The following is a 20008-nucleotide window of genomic DNA, read 5'->3' on the forward strand; positions in this document are numbered from 1 at the left end:
GAGTATTTTCTGGTTATTCCAAGCAACTTTGTAGATGATTAGATAGTTTCTATGAATGGTTAATGCCAAAAATTACTTTTGCATTTGGTGCCATTGGAAAATTAAGTTATTTCCGATTTACTTTTGTAAATCACAGTAAGTAATAATGAATACTTATGTTTTTTTGTTTTTTTTTTTTGGTATGCGGGCCTCTCACTGTTGTGGCCTCTCCCGTTGCGGAGCACAGGCTCCGGACGCGCAGGCTCAGCTGCCATGGCTCACGGGCCCAGCCACTCCGCGGCATGCGGGATCTTCCCGGACCGGGGCACGAACCCTTGTCCCCTGCATCGGCAGGCGGACTCTCAACCACTGCGCCACCAGGGAAACCCTACATTTGCTTTTAAGATGCTTTCACAAGCAATCTCTATTTTAATTCTCACAATAGTCCTAGGATGCCCTTTTACAGGGGAAGATAGTGGCTCAGAGGTATTCCATGATCCTAAGCTCAGTGGAACTCGGATGAAGCCTAGATCCTCTGGTTGGCTTACATTGTTTGTCACCTGCTTATGTGTATGCATTTGCTTCCTAACTTAAATCTAACCTATTTGATGGCAGAGGCTGTGTTTTAATGTGTATTGTGTTTCCACAATTCCAGCACACCGCACGGGCTCAAGAGAAGTTTATCACTTGCTTCGGGAGAGTCCGAAAAGTCTTTGACCCAAGCAAATTCTTGGGAAGTTTTTCCACTGGGAGTTAGCTATTAAAGCACAGCTCCCTCCTTTTTGGACACTGGTGACCAGACGTCTTAATTATTGCAGTTCTTTGCACGGGATGCCATCAGTGAGGGAGGAAGAGAAGAGCAATCTGTTTGGATAGGGAGGGGTAAACCCAGTAAATTTGCCAGCTGCATTTGCTATCCTAGCAGTGAAACATGCCATCCCACACTGCCTTCAACTACAACACGCGACACAGGACATGGTGATAAACTGCCCTATGGTAGGGATCCTTATCTGCAGCAGATTAAGGGGCCCGGAGACCACATGGGGACAAACGTGCAATTAATGATATTGTTCCAATTAGGGACTGGTTCAGCTGAAAACTAAAAGCACAAAATCAAAATCCCTCCATCCTTAGTCACTTCCTTGCATACTTCTGGACCAAGAGGCTTTTTGAGGTTGATTGTCTCCTTTTAGCTTTCAGTTGAGGATGAGCCAAATTGCATCACTTGTGCTAATTATCCCTCTCCTGAGACTGCAAATTCCTAGTTAATAGGGGAATCAGTCCAAACTACGTACTGAGTTTCCAAGGTGGCAGCTGTGTCCTGGCGACCTGGGTCAGTACAGACCTCAGCTGCCAAGAGGCCACCGGCATGAATATTTCCCCCTGAGTCCATTTAACCAGGAAAGTGAAGGACTTTCGGGCTTTGAAGAGAGTGGGAATAATAGGTGCTCCTGCAAGGAACGAAAAACCATCTTCTCCCCTGGATCCCCTAACTCAGTCCATGGCTTCGCCATCTTCCTGGTTTCTTCCACCTTACTCTTCAGTACATACCCCCAACATGTACGCATTCATCAAGACCTGTTGCTTACGCTGTTTCTCATATCTTACTTCACCTGTTCTCACTGCATTTAGTTCATTCAGTCCCCAGGGTCATTCCGGCGACATGAAGTAGAGCTGATATTTAAACTCAGAATTTAGGTGCCAAGTCTCTTATCTTTTGCAGTCTGGTGTGTGTTTCATTTAGTTCACTAGTCTAATTGCAACAAAACTCTAGTAGGATTTAATATCGTATGGAAAATACTGAGCCAAAAAGTTTTTCAAAAGTCACGTTCCAGTTGGGAAGGCTTAAGGAACAACTCCTATCCCCCTAATTATGGTTAGGTTTGTATTGCTATCATTGGTACATTTTCTATAGGACATCATAGCAAAGTGAGAAAGGATCTTGTGCTGGATATTCTCCATGGACCCCTCCAGCCCTTCCACCAGTCTCTGTCCAGCTCCGTGCCCCAGGAGGCTAACTCTCTTGACTGCTTTACAGACTCTCTTGCCCTCTGGCTGTGGTTGGTCAACGGAAGCACCAGCGGGAGAATGGAACACGGGGCCTGGCTCTGCCTCTGCCAGGGTACTGTGGGCGGTTACACCCCTTTCTGAAGGCTGCAGCTCCTATCAGGTGACCCTTTGACAGTTCTAGCTCCCTCTTTTGGCTCCCCCCACCACTCCCCTATCCACTTGGCCTTTCAGACCTTCCCACACCTCTATAAATAGTTCCTCCATTACCTGGTTGAGTATGCCACCTCTTTTTGTGCCTGGACCCTAACTGATTTAGGGTTTTGAGTCACCCAGCTCTAGTCACAAGGAGTAAAGATGCACGGACAAGGATCGTTTGTGGCATGCTTGATTCTGATCAGTTCTGAGCCGTTAATATAGGGGTTGAGAGCTTCCGCCGTGTAAGATAACAAAATTACCAATGATGATAATAGTAGCAAGCTTTTATTACACTCTGAGCGCATGCCAGGCACTGTTCTAACTATTAATATGTATTAACTCTTTTTATCCTCACGACAATCTTATAAGATAGGTACTGTTTTTATCACTATTTTCTAGATGAGGAAACTCAGATACAAAAAGGTTAAGAATCCTGCTTAAGGCCCTTTACCTTAGTGTGTCGATCAAAACCAGGATATTAAGTTCCAGAGTCCTCAATCGCTACACTAGACGTCTCCAAACGGACAGGAAGTCAGTGTCAAGGGACACATAATGAGAGTGCATTAATTGCCCAAATTACAGAATCATCTGAACACAACTTTTGAAGGAAAAATCCAGCATGTTTGAAAACTGTTTTTAACTTTGGGGTTTCTAACATCAGTGCTAACACCCAGTAGTGCCATTTTTAGAAAACTGTCATTTATTTAGGCAGATGGAAATGGATATCATTCTTAGGTTTGAACGTTCAACACCATTTAGGCAGCATGGGCTGCGAAAACGACTCAGAAGATGTGGGTCCCACCATTCATTAGCTGGATGACCTTGAGCCAGTCACTTATTCTCTTGGAAACCAGCTTCCCTTTCTCAGGTTGATGAGTCTCTAGTCCACCCCCTCCTGTGATGAACACATTCCCTATGTTGTCATCCATAATGTGACCGCTACCACCCTAACATCAACAACTAATATTTGCTCCCTGTTTTGGTTTATAATGTCCAGAAATGTGTTATTTATAATATTTCAGACAAGGAGATGTTCTCCCTTGGCTTAAATATTTATGGGGATTAGGGTCTTGTTATCTCCTCAGGTAGCCGGTCCTGAAGCCTGGCCTGACCACTTGCAGGGCAGTTAAAGCTCCTGTAGAAGTCCAGGTGGAGATGCTGTTATAGTCATTACAGCTGAGAAGGAGAATGAAGAATGTTTAAGAAGTGGGAAGTGACGGGTTGAAGGATGCAAAGGGTGCTTTAGGATGAAGTCTCCAGGAGACCCCCCTGAAATGAGCACCTGTTACCTGCGATGGGTTTCATGACGGCTTGGCTCACTGTTCTCTGACCTTTCTCCTCTCTTACCCCTCCGCACATTTGTTCATGCCACGCAGTCTGCTTAAAAGAACCTCACCTGTACAGTGAAACCCTCGAAGACAGATGAAACCTCTGAGGCCCCATGAATTCAACCAGAGGTAATGTTTTCCCCTCCCTCCAGAATCCTGTGTTGTTCTGTTTGGACCTCATTCACGACACTCCTGTGATGCTGTGTGCCATCGTTATTTGTGCACCTACCGAGTCTCCCTGACTAGGTGTGAATTCTTTGTGTCTTATTTACATCTGTATGTCCGAGTGCATGGACCTGGACCTTCTAATCTTTGTCAAGTAGATGGGGGGCAGTCTACAAAGCCCATTTCTAATGCTTATTATGTATACCTGCATACACATAACACACACACACACTCACACATACCATTTGCACATTCATACACACAAGTCTGGCACTTGAAATACCTGAGATGGCATGCCCATCAGTGGACCTTTTTAATCCAGAACTTAATCTTAGTTCTCAGCCCTAAGAGGTACTGGGAGATGTCTTGGCAAACAATAGAGAATAAGGTACACTTTTACTCATAACCCTGCATGTGATACTTTAATCTTAGAACCATATTAGCTTTCAGGCCTGCTGGTAATGCCACCCATTGTCAAAGGCAGCAGCCAATCCCAAATGATCCTGTTGCCTCAAATCATGATAATTACTGGATTTGCATAACCACCCTTGTTTGCCAGCCACCGTTAAGGGTCCCTGCCTCCATGGTTGGACTGACCAGTGTATACACAGCCAGACACTTTTTAAAATGGCAACTCTTCCTACTCCGTAGAAATAGTAAAATTAACATAAGCAAAGGAACCTTTGGAATTGTTTGCAGTCTAGAACTGGGGAGTGTTTTTTTTTACCTCTTCAGCAGAAATGAGCCTCTGAGTTATCGTTTTTGGCTGCACTCTGGGGAACAGAAGCCAGCATCTGACAACCTTATAACTATGAGAGAAAAAAAGGGTGGAATGTTTGTGTGAATCTTGGTGGCACACTCAGCCCACACCTGGCAACTTACCTGTGCTTGATAAGTACAGAATTTTCGGTTTAAAAGTGATCAGTCTCCTCTTGTTTAAGTAACTGTTACCTTTTCTCTTTTGGAAAACCCATAAAGAGGAAAATAATTTGCACATCTTGGAGGGAAAGACTAATTCAGAGACTAAGGCCAGAAAGAGTTACAAGGGGAGACCCCTCTCTGGGCCCAGGACAGACAAGCGCAGTGGAAGGAGTCACGTGTCTGGCTGGTGGAGATCAGGGCTGGACTTTGAGGGCTAACTGCAGAGTCTAGGGGGGTCTGGAGCACGGCAAGAAGCCCCAGGGGGAGCACTGGGGAAACTGGAGTGGCCTGAGCAAGCTGATCTGACTTGTAATTGTGCCATTATTAGGTTAGACTCAGATTTGCACTGGAGCATCAGCTCCAGGAGGGTGGGGCTGTCTAATTCAGCTTATATTTCTATCCCAGAACCTAGCACAGATCTGGAATGTCGCCAGTCCACCATGACTACTCGTGTGCTAAATGAATCTGCCTCCTAATCAAGTCCTTACCTCAACCTTTTTTTTTTTTTTTTTTTTGCGGTACGCGGGCCTCTCACTGCTGTGGCCTCTCCCGTTGCGGAGCACAGGCTGCAGACGCGCAGGCTCAGCGGCCATGGCTCACGGGCCCAGCCGCTCCGCGGCACGTGGGATCTTCCCGGACCGGGGCACGAACCCGTGTCCCCTGCATCGGCAGGTGGACTCTCAACCACTGCGCCACCAGGGAAGCCCTTACCTCAACCTTTGTTCAGCCCTCAACATGTCCCAGTGGCCTCCCCTCCTCAGCCTGAGCCTGGCATCCTCTCTCAGCTGATCCCACGGGGACCCAACGTGACCTTGTCCAGCCTTGTGTTGGAGTGGGGAGGGGCACAGTGCATGGACTTGCTGATTGCAGGCTGGGAATCAGTGTGGTGCCTCTCTGAGAGTGACTTGCAGAGGACAGCAGCCCCTCCTCTTGAAACCTCTTCTTCTGCACCAGGAGACATTTCTTGGAGCCCTCAAATGCTTGAAGAGGGGAGGGTGTGGTGCAGGACTGCGCTTGCCAAGCCAGCTCCTTGGCTCCTGTAAAGGGAGCCACAGCGGGCCTCTCCCTTCCCTCTGGCCCTCAGGTGCAAGATCAGAGATCTGTCAGTTATCTGTTTATCAGGCAGCTTTATGCCTTTAAAGGGGGAGCTGGGTGTCACATACGCAGATCTCAGAAAGGCAGGAATCTGCAAGCCGTGTGCACCTCCAACCAAGCTGTCATCCTCTGGCCCTGTCCTCCCATGAGCTGTGAGCTGGTGGCCACCTTCTCGCCCCCATCAAGACTGCGGACTTGAAATGGGAAGGCTCCATCCTGAAGACTCAGCTGGCCAAAGGCGGTTCTTCCATAGCTTTACAAACAGCTTCCGCCTTCCCACTTAAGTCTTTGTGATCAAGAAAGAGAATTATGGCCATTTGTGACTTCAAATTGAAATAATAACACTAATAATAGTGATTATGCTAACATTTATTGAGAGCTTATGCTCTGTGCCAAGCACGGAGTTAAGGATTGTTAACTCATTCCTTTCAACTCAGGAGGAGCACACAATTAAGCTTGTTTCCAGATGAGGAAAAGAGGCTCAGATCACAACTTGCCCACAGTCACCCAGCTACTCACTAGTCAAGCCAGGATTGAAACCCCAGGAGTCAGGTCTGGGCCCATACAGTTAAGATACTCTATTCTGCCCCTTGCATGGACCTTTTTGACCTGGGGACATTGTTTCTCCTCATTTCTAGAGACATAAGCTTGTGGAGTGTGTTGGTGTCTCTCTGTGTGGCTGGTCCCTCCTAGCAGTCAGGTCTCAGCATAACTGTGACCTCCTTAGATTCATTGGCTCTTATAGTTCCGGAGGCCCCACTCCCTGCAGAGGCTCTGGGGAGGGACCTGTTCCACGTCTCTCCTCACTTCTGGTGGCTGGGGCCATCTTGGCTTGTAGACACACCACTCCAATCTCTGCCATCATCTTCACATGACTGTCACCTCTGTGTGTCTGTGTCTCCTCTGCTGTCTGACTCAAATATCCTTCTGCAATTATCTTACAAAGACACATGTCATTGGATTTAAGGCCCACCTGGTTCATGCAGGGTGATGTTTTCATGTCAAGATCCTTAACTTAGCACATCGGCAAAGCCCCTTTTTCCAAATAAGGTTCACATTCACAGGTTCTGGACGTTAGGACAGGGACATCTTATTCAACCTACTACATCATCCAATGCAGAATAGATCCCATTGGCCCCTCTATCTCATTACCCTTTTTGTTTCCTGTATAGCATTTTTCACTGTCTAGAGTCCTCTTTTTCTTTATGTGTTTCCAACTACAGTGTTCCCAACCAGGGTGCTTCTGGCATTTGAAGCAGGGCAAATCTTCACCATGCAGAAACAAGCCTTTCATTGCAGCACGCTCGGCATTTCCCATGCCCAGCCTGAATGCCAGAGTGAGGATGAGGTGGGGAGGGAGAGTCTTTATGACAACCAGCCCTCCCCCCACCGCCCTGCCCCATATCTCCCACGAACATGAGACGTCCCACCTGGCAGGCAATACCAGCCCAAGGTCAGAACCACCAATCCATGTGTTTATCATCTGTCTGGTTTCACAGGAACGAGAGCCCCTGTGGCAGGGACCTTTTCTGTCTTGCTCACTGTTGTATCCCCTGAGTCAAACAATTGCCTGGCCAGAGCACACACTCGATACATATTCTCTGGATGCACATGGAAGATGGGGCTCTTTCTGGTGCTTCAAGGAAGTCAGGTGATAGGTCTCAATCGCAATGAAAACTAATGGGGGAAGTCCCCAGCCTCATTCCAGCCTTCCTCACTCCCCAGTCCCCTGTCCCATCCCTCCCCTCCTTGGCAGGGCGATGTGGGGACACAGAGCCTTTCCTTCCCACTTGTTCTGGTTTCTGCCATGTAGTTCCTTCCAGATCCAACTGAAGTCCTGCTCCTGCGGTCACCTTGGGTCTGTGGTCACCCTCACAGGCCTCCTCCCAGGTCACTGCCACAGAATTAGGGGGTGAGCTTCAGGCCAGTGTTTCGCAATGTTGCCATCTGTCTGAGATGCTGCTTCTCTACCCTTGCTGGCCACCGAAGCAGGTAAGTCATTCTACCTCTGTGATCCTCAGAAACCTCATCTATAAATCAGGAATGACGCTTGGTGGATGTCTCAGCAACTAGGGCCCTTGGCAGGTAGTAATTATACCATCAAAGCTTATTTTCTTTCCCTTGCCTTTTATAAGGAAAAGACAGACTGGCTTCCGTCTCTATCTGGACCACAAAGACATCCCCGGTTTGTTTTGGAGGGAGTGGTAGCGGGGTGGGATGGAGGGATGTAGGCGAGGCCTGTAGGTGCACATACCTGTATGGGATGAGGTTAGATCGGTGCAGAAGGGTGAAAGGCACTATCACCCAGTGGCTGCACTGAAGGGCTTTAGAATCAGGAATCCCAAATGTGACCTTGGGAAAGGATTCTGTAAGACAGAGAAAATAAATAACTTGCCCAAGGTCATAGAGCTGGACATGACAGAGCTGGGAATTGGACTTGGCCATAGCAGAAGTTTATGCTTTTCCTATCACGCCATTCTTCCCCCCTACCCCCCACCCCCGACAGAGTCTCAGGAACAATCGCTGTTACAGGCCCCAGGGCTGAAAAGTAACCAAGAATGGTTTTGCTCTGCCCAGTGTATGACTATTTGGAGGAATGCTCTGGGTTTCTTGATATGTAAGGAAGCAGAGGCATAGACGATAAAAATCAATATGCACTCCCCAGGCTGCATATGAATTTGACTATGATAGTCAGCTTTGTACACACACACACACACACACACACACACACACACAGCCCACCGTGACCACCACCATACAGACACCAGACCAGCTTGGGAAGTCAGCATGGGCCTGGGCAACCACAGAAGAATCAGCACAGCGGAGGCAGAAGTTCTGTGCAGGTAATCGAGAGGTGATTGTGCAGGGATCATCGCCTCCATTTGGGTGTCAATTGTGTAATTTCCAGCTGTTCCTCAGTTCAACAGCTGGAGTTCAATATGCTCAGGGCTTATCTGGAGGCCCCCAGCCAGGGAACTCAATATTAAGCTGGCTTCCAGGATCTAGGAAAAGTAGCTACTATTGCAGCAAACCACAGAGGAGAGACCCCTTTTTTCCATCCACTTAAGCAATGGTGGCTCTTTGGGAGCAATATTGGTGCTGCTTATAAATGGCTGGCCTAAAGCAGAAGAGAGCTAGGGAGATGACGATATCCTGACCCAAAGATACAAAGCACGCTAATCCCTTTAAAGGGATTATTTCATTTTGTCCACTCCTAAGGTGTGGTAGCATTGTAAGTTTTTCCATTTTGCACAAAGAAGATATGTAGCTTGTAACTATGTCAAGCAAGGCATCATTTGCAGAGCTGGTTGCTGAAGCCAGATCTGTTTGACTCCAGACCCTGAGCTAGGTATCTCCTTGTAACCAGAACAAGTCTCCAGGCAGGGCTCCACTGTTGTTTGGAAATGTTGCTGCCAGTGTGATCAGATTCCGCCACTTAGACATCAGAGATACCAGGGGCTCATGGGAGCACTTAGCTAGGCCTCGAGTGAAAGCCAAATGTGGGCAGAAGGGAAACGCCACTTAGAACGCCAAGGATGCCGATGACTCGGCATCGTCAGCAGAGTCATTTGGAGGTGGAAGACAGTGGCTTTTATTTTTCATCTCACATTTGGTTCTTATTTTCACTCTTTGTGTCCTTCTGTAAAACCACAATGCACCCTCTCCTTACGCTCTTCTTCACAGCACCTAATTATGTTGTCTGGCGACAGTGAATACCCGAGCCATACCATGTGTCCCTGAGCCCAGGCCAGGTCTTACTAATTAATTACAACCTTCTTTCCCAGAAAGCCCAGGAACTGCCCTAGATATCTTCTTAAACAGAACTCTAGGAATTTGTTTCTAATAGTTGTTGGCCCATGAGCTGAAACCTCCTTGAATGCCTGGTATATTCATTCACTTGTTCATTTATATTTATATATATTTGTGAAGAACCTACTATGTGATGGGTACTGGGGACTCAGAAGTGAACAGAAATGTATAGTCTTGGAACATATATTCAAGTGATGCAGACCAATCCCCTCAAGCTACAGATGGTGAAAAACACACCTAGAGAGCAAAGGGACTGGACCTTGGATTCCTGATGAGGTACATGTGGCAGGGCTTGGAATGATGAGCAATATTGTGAGTGATGGAAGAGATAAGGCTGGCCCTCCAGCATGTCATTCCTGACCACAAGGCCTTCTGGGTTCATGGCTCTGGGAAGGTGAATCTGTCTGGTGACCAGAGCCAGGAATAAGGACATCTGGGCTGGGGAATCTGGGACCCATTGAGGACTCTGCCACTATGTGGTAAGCCCTTGGAGCTCTCTGGGCCTTGCCTCACTTTAGCTCATTGAACTGTCACTGAGCTTCTGCCACGGGCCTACCACTGGGCTAGGCATTTGGGACACAAAGACAAAAGGATGCGTCCAGGGAGAAGAGGTGTTAGATTAGGAAACAGATACCTTTCAGTCTCATGTTTCTCTTCTGTAAAAGAGGACTGGACTAGCTATCCCTAAGGCCACTTTCATCTCTGATATTCTATACCATGTAGGGCAGCCATCGCAGGAACAGGACTCCTGACTCTGGCCAGGGAACCAGGTCATTCTGTATCTTGGCTTTTCATTGATTCTGCTGGCTGGGAAGGCCTGGTGGTCAGGATTGCTTGCCTGAGGGTGAATTCCATTCCCACGCCCCACCTCCCATAACATTGTCCAGCATCTCAAACACTGAGACACTTAATCCATTTTGGCTCAGTGTTTGAGTCATTATCTCCTACTGGCCCACCCCGTGGCACATGCCTTCTGACTTCTTATTAAATGAGAGAAAACAGAGACAGTGTATGTACCTTCCTTGTCCCTTCCCTGACTACGGGTCCTCTGTAGGTTAGCTGTTGAGTGTACCATTCCTCTCAAAGTCACTAAAGAGCAACTCAAGAAGGAGTAATTTTCAGTGGTGGAATTGGGTGGCAGATATAGAGCCAGACTTTAAGCACTCTTTCAGTGAAATAAACAAAAAGCTACTCCCTGTGCCTATGACCAAGTTAGAAGGAAGAAAATTAAGGAAAACACTGTATACATGTATGTATTTAGAAGGTCTGTTTAAAGTACAATGAAGAAGATAAGAGCCATAAATGCATGAGTATATAAATAAGGGAGTTCAGAGCAGAACAGAAAAGAAGTAAGAACAGAGAATGGAAAGCCTATATTGAACGATATTTCGCCAGATGGTGGAAAAAGGATGTCGAAAGTTTTCTGCTGACAAAGTTCAACAGGTTGGATTTGCAAGGTTCTCCTGCAAAGCTACATTATACCTCCTAAGCGTCATGTCTGCAACTTGCCTGCTAAGGTAGTAGGGGATCTCAAAATATGAAGAGGCCCGTCTAGACCCATGAGCTAGTCCCTGATTTTGTTCTAAAATATATCCCTATATTAAAATGATAGCACATATAAAAATACGTATGTGTATATATATAATGTATATATACAATATAACTATCATCATGATCATATTAATACAGAATCTGTATCTGTATCAGTCCTGTCTCGCGAAATAGCCCAGCACAGTTTCTGGCATTTAGCTGGGGCTCACGACTCACTGAATGTTTCTTAAATAAATGGACTTGGAAACAATGTTTCTTTTTCTATAGTGCAATGGTTCCTCCGGTCCTCAGGGGACAGCCTACTTGAAGGCTGTACAAATGATGCATTTATGCCCTTCTGTCCCTGCTCCAGATGATGTTTTTATTTCACTCTGACTCCCTTACCTAAAGCTGCTTTAACGCACACAGAATTCCAGGGTCCACGGCAATATTTTTGTGATCTAATAAGGACAATACTTGACCATCACAAAATATCAAAAATGATTTTAACTTGGGGCTTCTGGGGAGTAAAAATTATTTTCTGTATAACAGGATTTATTGTGGAATAATATGTCTGTAACATCCTTGGAGGCTACCCACCAGGTAGGAACTATGTTAGACATTTTTCCTATATGAAAAGTGCTACTTTTATTGTTAAAAGTATTACTGATATTATTGAGCTAAGCCCTGTGCTCAATACTTTACACGTATTATCTCACTTAATCGTCACATCACTATGAAATAATTGTCATCATTTACCTTATGCAAATATTGAATTTGAGGCTCCGAGGGGGTTGAGTAACTCACCCTAAGTTACCCAGACAGTGAGTGGAAGAGCCATAATTCACACCCACAGAGAGCTGTCTCCAAGGCCCGTGCACTTACTCATATGGGGCACTTGATCAGGGAAGTAGTGGAAGTCATGGAGGGATACAAGTCACAGACTCTGGTGGGGAAATCACGTAGTGGTCACCTCCCAGGATGGCAATGCAGAGTGGAGGAGATCATGTGAGCCAGGCGTCCAGACTGATGCTGGCCAACGGTTAAAAACTCAAGCAACGATGGCCTCCTTCCCTCTCCCCGTGAACAGCAAATGTGACTAATATAATGTGTGAAATGTCTAGATTTTCTTTCTACTTGAGTGACATGCAGATATCCTTAAACCAGTTTTGATGGGGATTCATCTTCAGTGGCTGTAGAAATGCTTGTAGAAGTACTCCCGTTAGACAGACTTATGCCTCTGTTAATCTCACATGTTGATCCTCACAGCAGAGGTCACTGCGATAGACCAACGATGATAAAGCTGATAAGAGTCAAGTGGCAAAGCCCCCAAACTTCGTAATACTGTAAGCTTTTTGTCTGAAAGATGTCATTTCTTTCAACGGCTTCAAGTTTCTTCAAGGCAGAAAACCACTGAAGCTGCAGTGTAGCTGAACATCTGTCTTATCATGTGGGCAGATATTGGGATTAAATTAACTAGAAATGAACAGAATGATGTATGACAGGGTGCAGATGTCCCAGGTACAGTGTGATAATTTCATTGCAAAACTATGTAATGAATTCCATACATTATGGAAGTACAAATGTACCGCTTTAGGTAATTGTGATGAAAAGGTATAATGTGCGGTGCATAAACAGAGTGGGAGCCCAGGGGCATTTCTCCTCTGCTATTTCTCTTAGGTCATTTCAGAATGACTGTATTTGGTTTAATGTAAGCCTATTATTATTATTAGAGCCTTAGTTTTTTGGTCGGCCTCTTCAGCATTTCTTGCCTGGTTGGTATAAGAAATATTTGGAATAGAGGAATAGAATTTGGGCAGGTCAGAGCTTTGGCCTCTTGGAGAGTGATGGCTGGAGACAGCATTTAAAGAAATATTTTGCTGTGAGAATTTCAAAGCAGAAGCTGACTCTCTTCTCTCCCCTCCCGCCCACTCTCTCTCACTCTCTCTTCCCTCTCTCTCTCCTTTCTTCCTGATGGCTGGTGAGATTGTTTCAGCATCTCCTGCTACCCTGTGCATGGGAATTCAGGATGGCATAATGGGAAAAGATGTGAGTTTAAAGCCAGAAGACCGATTTTCCTCTCCTGACTCTGCTCTTGAGTGCTCTGTGACCTTGGGCAAGTCACTCTACCTCTCTGAGCTGCTATCATCTCATTTGTAAAACGCAGCTAATATACTACATCATGGTATTGCCAGGTGTGAATGGGGGAGTTTGAACATAAGCTCTGAGAGGTAAGAGAGGCATCTGTCTTGCTTATTGCTTTATCCACCCTCACCCCCCATCCCCAGCTTAGCAAAGTGGTCACACAACACAGGCCACTCATAATTTTTTTTAAATAAATATGTCGGTGATTAATATGAAGGTATCTAGCACAATGCCTGGCACGTAGGAGACATTTAATTAGTATTTCTTGAATTTCAGCTGGTTTGAAGAAGTTCACTGAACAGCTGATTACCCAATCAAAGTTGAAGGCCTAGCACACTCATTGCAGCTGAGGCCAGAGAGGGCCCAGGATCTCCCAGCACCGCACAGGGCAGTAGAGGCAGGGCCAGAACCCCCTTCCCGATCAGCAGCCTTGTGTTTGCTGGCTGCACCAGTGGGACCATGGTCTGGGACAGTGGGAGCCATGGCCAGGGCTGGCGAGAAGCAGAAGTCTCTCCACTCCTGAGAGAAGCAAACTTCTCTAGCATGTTTTTGATCAAGGAACAAGAGAAAGGTTTCATTTTGCAGCAAATGGCTGGCCCGCATGCCTGTTTCCCAAGTGAGGGTGAGATCCCCATGGTCACAGCTGGGGCCAGTCCCAGCCCTGTTTTTCTCTCCATCCCACTGCTCTGTTCACACAGCCCCTCTCTTCCCCTTTAAGTCTCCTCTCCACCAATTATTTGCCTGGGGTGACATCAGTGGAAAATGTGAGGAGATGGCAGCAGAGCCGAAATCCTAGCCTTCCCTGGGAGCCCAGAAAAGCCTGTTTTTAATGCTCTGATTGGTCCCTGATTTCCCCAGCTCGTTTGTGCCATGTAATGCTTTCGGCACAGTGAAGCAGGATGCCCGGGGTGACTCGAGGCCACCAGGGGCCTGGGTCTGCCTGCCCACTGGACAGATGTTTTGCTGTCTGGCCTCCTTTCTTAGCTGGAAACACCCTGAAACCAGCCCAAGGAGGGCTCCCACGGTGGAAAATCCACGTGGTAGAGCTTCCTTCATCCCCCAAGTGAACGTTGCTGCATTAAAAGCTGTGGGTTTGGGGTTTGTCACCATATATCTTCCCTCCCGTGCTAGATTCCTCCCACCCTTCTCCTCTCCCCACAAGCTTCAGGGCTGTCTGCAGGGTCTGGATTTTCTGCCAAATTTGGATGCCTTGAAAGGAACATTGTTTGAAACAGAGACTTGAGGAAGGTGCTAATCTTCCGCTGCTTATCAAATTTGAGCAAAAAATGTTGACATCCCACTTTCCCATGTGCTAGCTCAGCTCTTTTGTGTTCAGTGGCGAGAGGGACCAGCTGTGTATCTAGTTGGGGATAAAAACCCTACTCTGACTCCCACCCCTTCTCACCTGATCCTGCCAGACCCAGAGGCAAGCGGAGGTGGTGGGTGGCTTGGAGGTCTCTTCATCCCCAGGAGCATAGCCCCGTCACACTCCAGGAGAGGAAGCCCACTGATCACTTCAGCCACTGCTACTGCTTCAACTCTCAAGGAAAAAGAAAATGCTGCTGAGAAGTTACTGCTCTAAATGTGGAGAGAGCTCTTCATTTTCTTACTATGAAAGACATATTTGGGATCATCTGGTTTTCCAAGCAGATGCCCAGTTTATCTCACTTTAAATCAGCTCTTTCTGACTGGACCCTTTCCTGGATGAATTAATTGAGCGTGGCTAAAACCAAAATGCTCTGGCGATTAAGGAGCTAGGCAAAGGGGCGCTGTGTCAAGGATGTCAGCTTGCGAGGAGGGTGGCGAGTTGTTTACTTCTATTCTCATAACAGAAGGAACAGGCAGGCTCAGCCCACTGGAAATAATTTTGAATAATCTCACTCTATTACTCGAAGCGAAATTGAGTCTGCTCAAGCTACCCCAGTGATCCGACATTTCAGCGAAACGGGGAAACTAATATCCAATTCATGCAGCATAAAATAAGTGACATAAGGAAAAGCAGGATGAAATCTGGAAGTTTTTAGTTTTCAATTTGTACGGCTTGTCTTCTATTACTGGATCAACTCGCTAATGCTCACACAGAGGAGGGGGTTTCATTAAGCTGCTGGTCATTAATTGTGGTGGGCGTGCGTGCGTGCGTGCGTGCGTGTGTGTGTCGGGCAGCTATTGATGCCTGACACGAATATCGGATATACACTGCCCCGCATAAATCAAATCTAGAAAGAGAATTTGTCTAAGCAATGGAAGTGGAGCCCTGACTAACCCACTGGAGCTCTCCTGGCTGAGGGGGCAGATGGCCTGGAATTTAGATTTGACCCTTTAGAAGATGCTCTCAGTGTGAGGGGTTCGACTCATTAGCCTCACTCACTCACCAGCCCTGACAAGGTCTGCGTTCCCACGTACACGTCTTCTGCTAAGAGAACTGCCATTCTCTGAGTCCCGAGGAAAATCTTAACATCTCTCTTAACTCCTTCCTCCATCACAGCTCTCTCTTACCCAGAGCTAAGTAATGGGTTCTGGCTTCAGATTATCTATTACTTCCATTCTCTCCTCTCCCTGCCTGGTTAAGACCCTGGGCTCATTTCTCTAGTAGTCCTAATTGCTCTTTATCCTGCACCTATCTCCCTGCCTTCAACTATCCTCCTTCTGATTGCTAAGTCATCCTAAGCACAGCTCTAATATATCACTCCTTCCTCAAAAGCATTCAATGGCTCCCTATTGCCTAGTAACTCCATCAGGCTTATCATTCAAACTCTCCTCAGTTTGGCTCCCATCTTCCTTCCTGACTGAACCTCAGTCATTCCTCTTCACTCACCCTGAGCTGCAGCCAAGTGAAGAGAATTCTGATTTTCTTGCACATGCTGTGTTTTTCTGCCTGTGTGTTTGCTCGCACAATTTCCTCTGCATGCAATGCCCACCCTGCCATCTCTGCATGTCCAGATCCTACCCATCCTTCAAGATCTAGGCCACATGCCGCTTCCTCCAGAATGACTTCCTTGATCCTCTGGTTGGAAAGCATACCCTCCTCCTTAGACTGTTCGTTGTCCTGCCTCATTCCTGTAGCCCATTGTAGCCCAGAGCAGTACCTCGGGTCATAATTAAGTGCATGGGCAATGTCAAATGTCTAGATGAGAATCCTAGCTGTGGGGTCTTGTGCATGCCACTTAAATTTTCTGTGCCTCAGTTTCTCTTCTGCAAAACTGGGCTAATAAGGGTATTTACCTCTCAGAGAATTCTAAGGAATTAAGGGGGGAAATAAATGCAATATTCTTGGCACGGTGCTGTTTACATGGCAAGAGTTCAACAAATATTCTGTTTTCCTAGTCACCTTTCTCCTCTGCAATAGTGCAAGCCTTGTAAGGATTGCTTAAATGCATCGGTTCAACTCAGCATTTACTGAATGCCTACTAGAGTCATATTTTTTAAGATGTGGTGTCTGCCTTCAAGGAGCTCATGATCAAGGGCAGAAGAGAAAAGGGCAACACACTGGCTTGAGGGCTCTGATAGAATTAAGCACAGGTGAGGCAGTGTGGTGAGGTAGCTAAGCTCTCAGTGCTAGAGCTCAAGCTTGCTGGGCTCGAATCCCAGCTTGGTCACTTCCTAGCTGTGTGACCTCAAGCTCTGTAATCTTTGTTAACCTCTCTGTGCTTTGGTTTCCTTAACTGTAAAATGGGGATAATAAATGGTACCTACCTCAGAGAGTAGTTGTATGGATTCCATGGCGTAAGAACCGAATCATACCTAGAATGGGGCCTGGCACGTTGTAAGAGCTCAGTAAAGCCCAGTTATTATCTTGGAGCTCTTTGAGATCTAACTGATGCTTTGGCTTTGGGCAATTTCTTTCTCTGTCAGAGTGGTGAGCTTTTATGAGAATGAAGACATCATGGTTCAGAGAAGCCACTATTGGTGGGGCTGGGCGGTGGCATAAGGTTTTTGGTGGCGTACTTTGAAGCAGGTTTGGCCACCACCTCCCTACACACGCCCCCTCCCCCTTTTAGAGCACACACACACTCCAGCCTGTGTCTTGGACATAGAGACCCCTTTCTTTTGCTGATTGTGGTTAGCACATGTCATTGGCCAGTCTTTCACTTCATCTCTTGAAGTATCCTAGTGCCAAGGAGTCTGTTTCTGCCCTCCTGTGCTTCTGTCTAGAAAGTTTCCATTCAAAGAATCCTAACCCCACCCTCCATTATGTATGGACATTGAGATCTTATAAGACAGGGAAGGGGTGGAACTTTATCAGGCAGTTTTAGCTGGCCTTAACTCTGGTACCCGCTTTTGTGGCTTTGGTACTTGGTCCTTGTGAAAAACAGAAACTCCTCCACAGTCTATAGATTCATTGTCCCAAATCCTCATCTCCTCATGCCCAAGGAGGTGTTACCTGACTTCCCCAGCCGGTTCCCTCATAGCTCCAGCACAGACCCACGTGACTCGCTGGTGCTCCTTCGTGGGCATTTGGGTTCTGCAGCTCCTGCCCTGGATGCTGAGTCCCTGTTTGGGCCTCTCTTGCTCTCATGAAGTGGGGCCAGCCCATCATTGCCACTGCATTTAGGCTGTGCTGCCCAGATACTTCCCCAGCTGAGATGGAAAGGACTTCCACCCACTGGTGTCCCTATTCATTTTTTAGGCTTCCGAGTGGAGGACTTTGCCCTTCTCATCCATACTTTTTTGTCTCAAGGATCTTGGGCCTGAGTGATTGATTAGAAGACCCTTGAGGGATGCTATTCAAAGCAATCTACACATTTAATGCAATCCCTATCAAATTACCCATGAGATCTTGCGCAGAACTAGAACAAATAGTCCTAAAATTTATACGGAACCATAAAAGACCCAGAATTGCCAAAGCAATCCTGAGGAAAAAGAACAAAGCAGGAGGCATGACCCTCCCAGACTTTGGACAATACAACAAAGCTACAGTAATCAAAACAGCCTGGTACTGGGACTTCCCTGGTGGTCCAGTGGTGAAGACTTTACCTTCCAGTGTAGGGGGTGTGGGTTCTACCCCTGGTCAGAGAGCTGAGATTCCACATGCCTTGCAGCCAAAAAACCAAAACATAAAACAGAAGCAATATTGTAACAAATTCAATAAAGACTTTAAAAATGGTCCACAACAAAAAAATCTTAAAAATAAACAACAGCCTGGTATTGGCACAAAAATAGACAGATGAATCAATAGAACAGAATAGACAGTCCAGAAATAAACCCACCTACCTATGGTCAATTAATCTTCGACAAAGAAGGCAAGAATATACAATGGGGAAAAGACAGTCTCTTCAGCAAGTGGTGTTGGAAAAGTTGGACAGCTTCATGTAAATCAATGAAGTTAAAACACACCATATACAAAAATGAACTCAAAATGTCTTAAAGACTTAAATACAAGACATGACACCATAAAACTCCTAGAAGAGAAGATAGGCAAAACATTCTCTTACATAAATCGTACCAGTGTTTTCTTAGGTCAGTCTACCAAAGCAATAGAAATAAAAGCAAAAATAAACAAATGGGACCTAATCAAATTTATAAGCTTTTGTGCAGCAAAGGAAACCTTAAGCAAAATGAAAAGTCAGCCTATGGACTGGGAGGAAATGTTTGCAAATGAGGTGACCAACGAGGGCTTAACTTCTAAAATATACAAACAGCTCATACAACTCAGCAACAAAAAACCAAACAACCCAATCAAAAAAAATGGGTTGAAGACCTAAATAGACATTTCTCCAAAGAATACGTACAGATGGCCAATAGACACATGAAAAGATGCTCAACATTACTAATTATTAGAGAAATGCACATTAAAACTACAATGAGATACCACCTCAAACTGGTCAGAATGGCCATCATTGAAAAGTCTACAAATACAAATAACAAATGCTGGAGAGGGTGTGGAGAAAAGGGAACCTTCCTACACTGCTGGTGGGACTGTAAATTGGTGCAGCCACTACGGAGAACAATATGGAGGTTCCTCATAAAACTAAAAATGGACTTGCCATATGATCCAGCAAGCCCACTCCTGGGCATCTATCTGGACAGAACTATAATTCGAAAAGATACATGCACCTTTATGTTCACAGCAGCACTAGTTACAATAGGCAAGACATGGAAACAACCTAAATGTCCATTGATAGATGAAGGGATAAAGAGGATATATATATAATGGAATATTACTCAGCCACAAAAAATAATGAAATAATGCCATTTGCAGTGACATGGATGGACCTAGAGATTATCATACAAAGCAAAGTCAGGAAGAGAAAGACAAATACCGTATGATATCACTTACATGTGGAATCTAAAATACAACATGAATGAATTTATCTATAAAACAGAAACAGACTCACAGACATAGAGAACAGACTTGTGGTAGCCAGGGGGTGGGGGAAGGGAGGGATGGATTGGGAGTTTGGGACTAGCAGATGCAAACTATTATATATAGAATGGATAAACAACAAGGTCCTATTGTATAGCACAGGGAACTCTATTCAATATCCTGTAATAAACCATAATGGAAAAGGAAAAAAAGCTCATTTATTAATGCTGTGAAAGAATTAGATCATCAGAGCTTACTCCTAAATTTTTGGATCAAAGCTGAATATTAATAAGTAAATAGACAATTCAAAACAAAAACAACAAAAAAGAAGACCCTTGAGGGAATACCCACCAGTGTTCCAGTTTAAAGTCCACAGGCCCCTGGATTCTCTCTACATCATGGAGCAATGCCTGTCTACCTGGGTAGCCCTGGAAAGGCCAGGTGGATTTGAACTTCCTCTCACTGCCTAGGACCCCTGCCTTAACTGTTAGAAGCCCCCCAGTTCAGGGCAGCCCCATCTAGCCTG

This window comes from Delphinapterus leucas, chromosome 7 (assembly GCF_059928025.1).
Source record: "Delphinapterus leucas isolate spDelLeu-1000000601 "Yukka" chromosome 7, BTC_Dleu_Yukka2, whole genome shotgun sequence".
Classification (NCBI taxonomy): domain Eukaryota; kingdom Metazoa; phylum Chordata; class Mammalia; order Artiodactyla; family Monodontidae; genus Delphinapterus; species Delphinapterus leucas.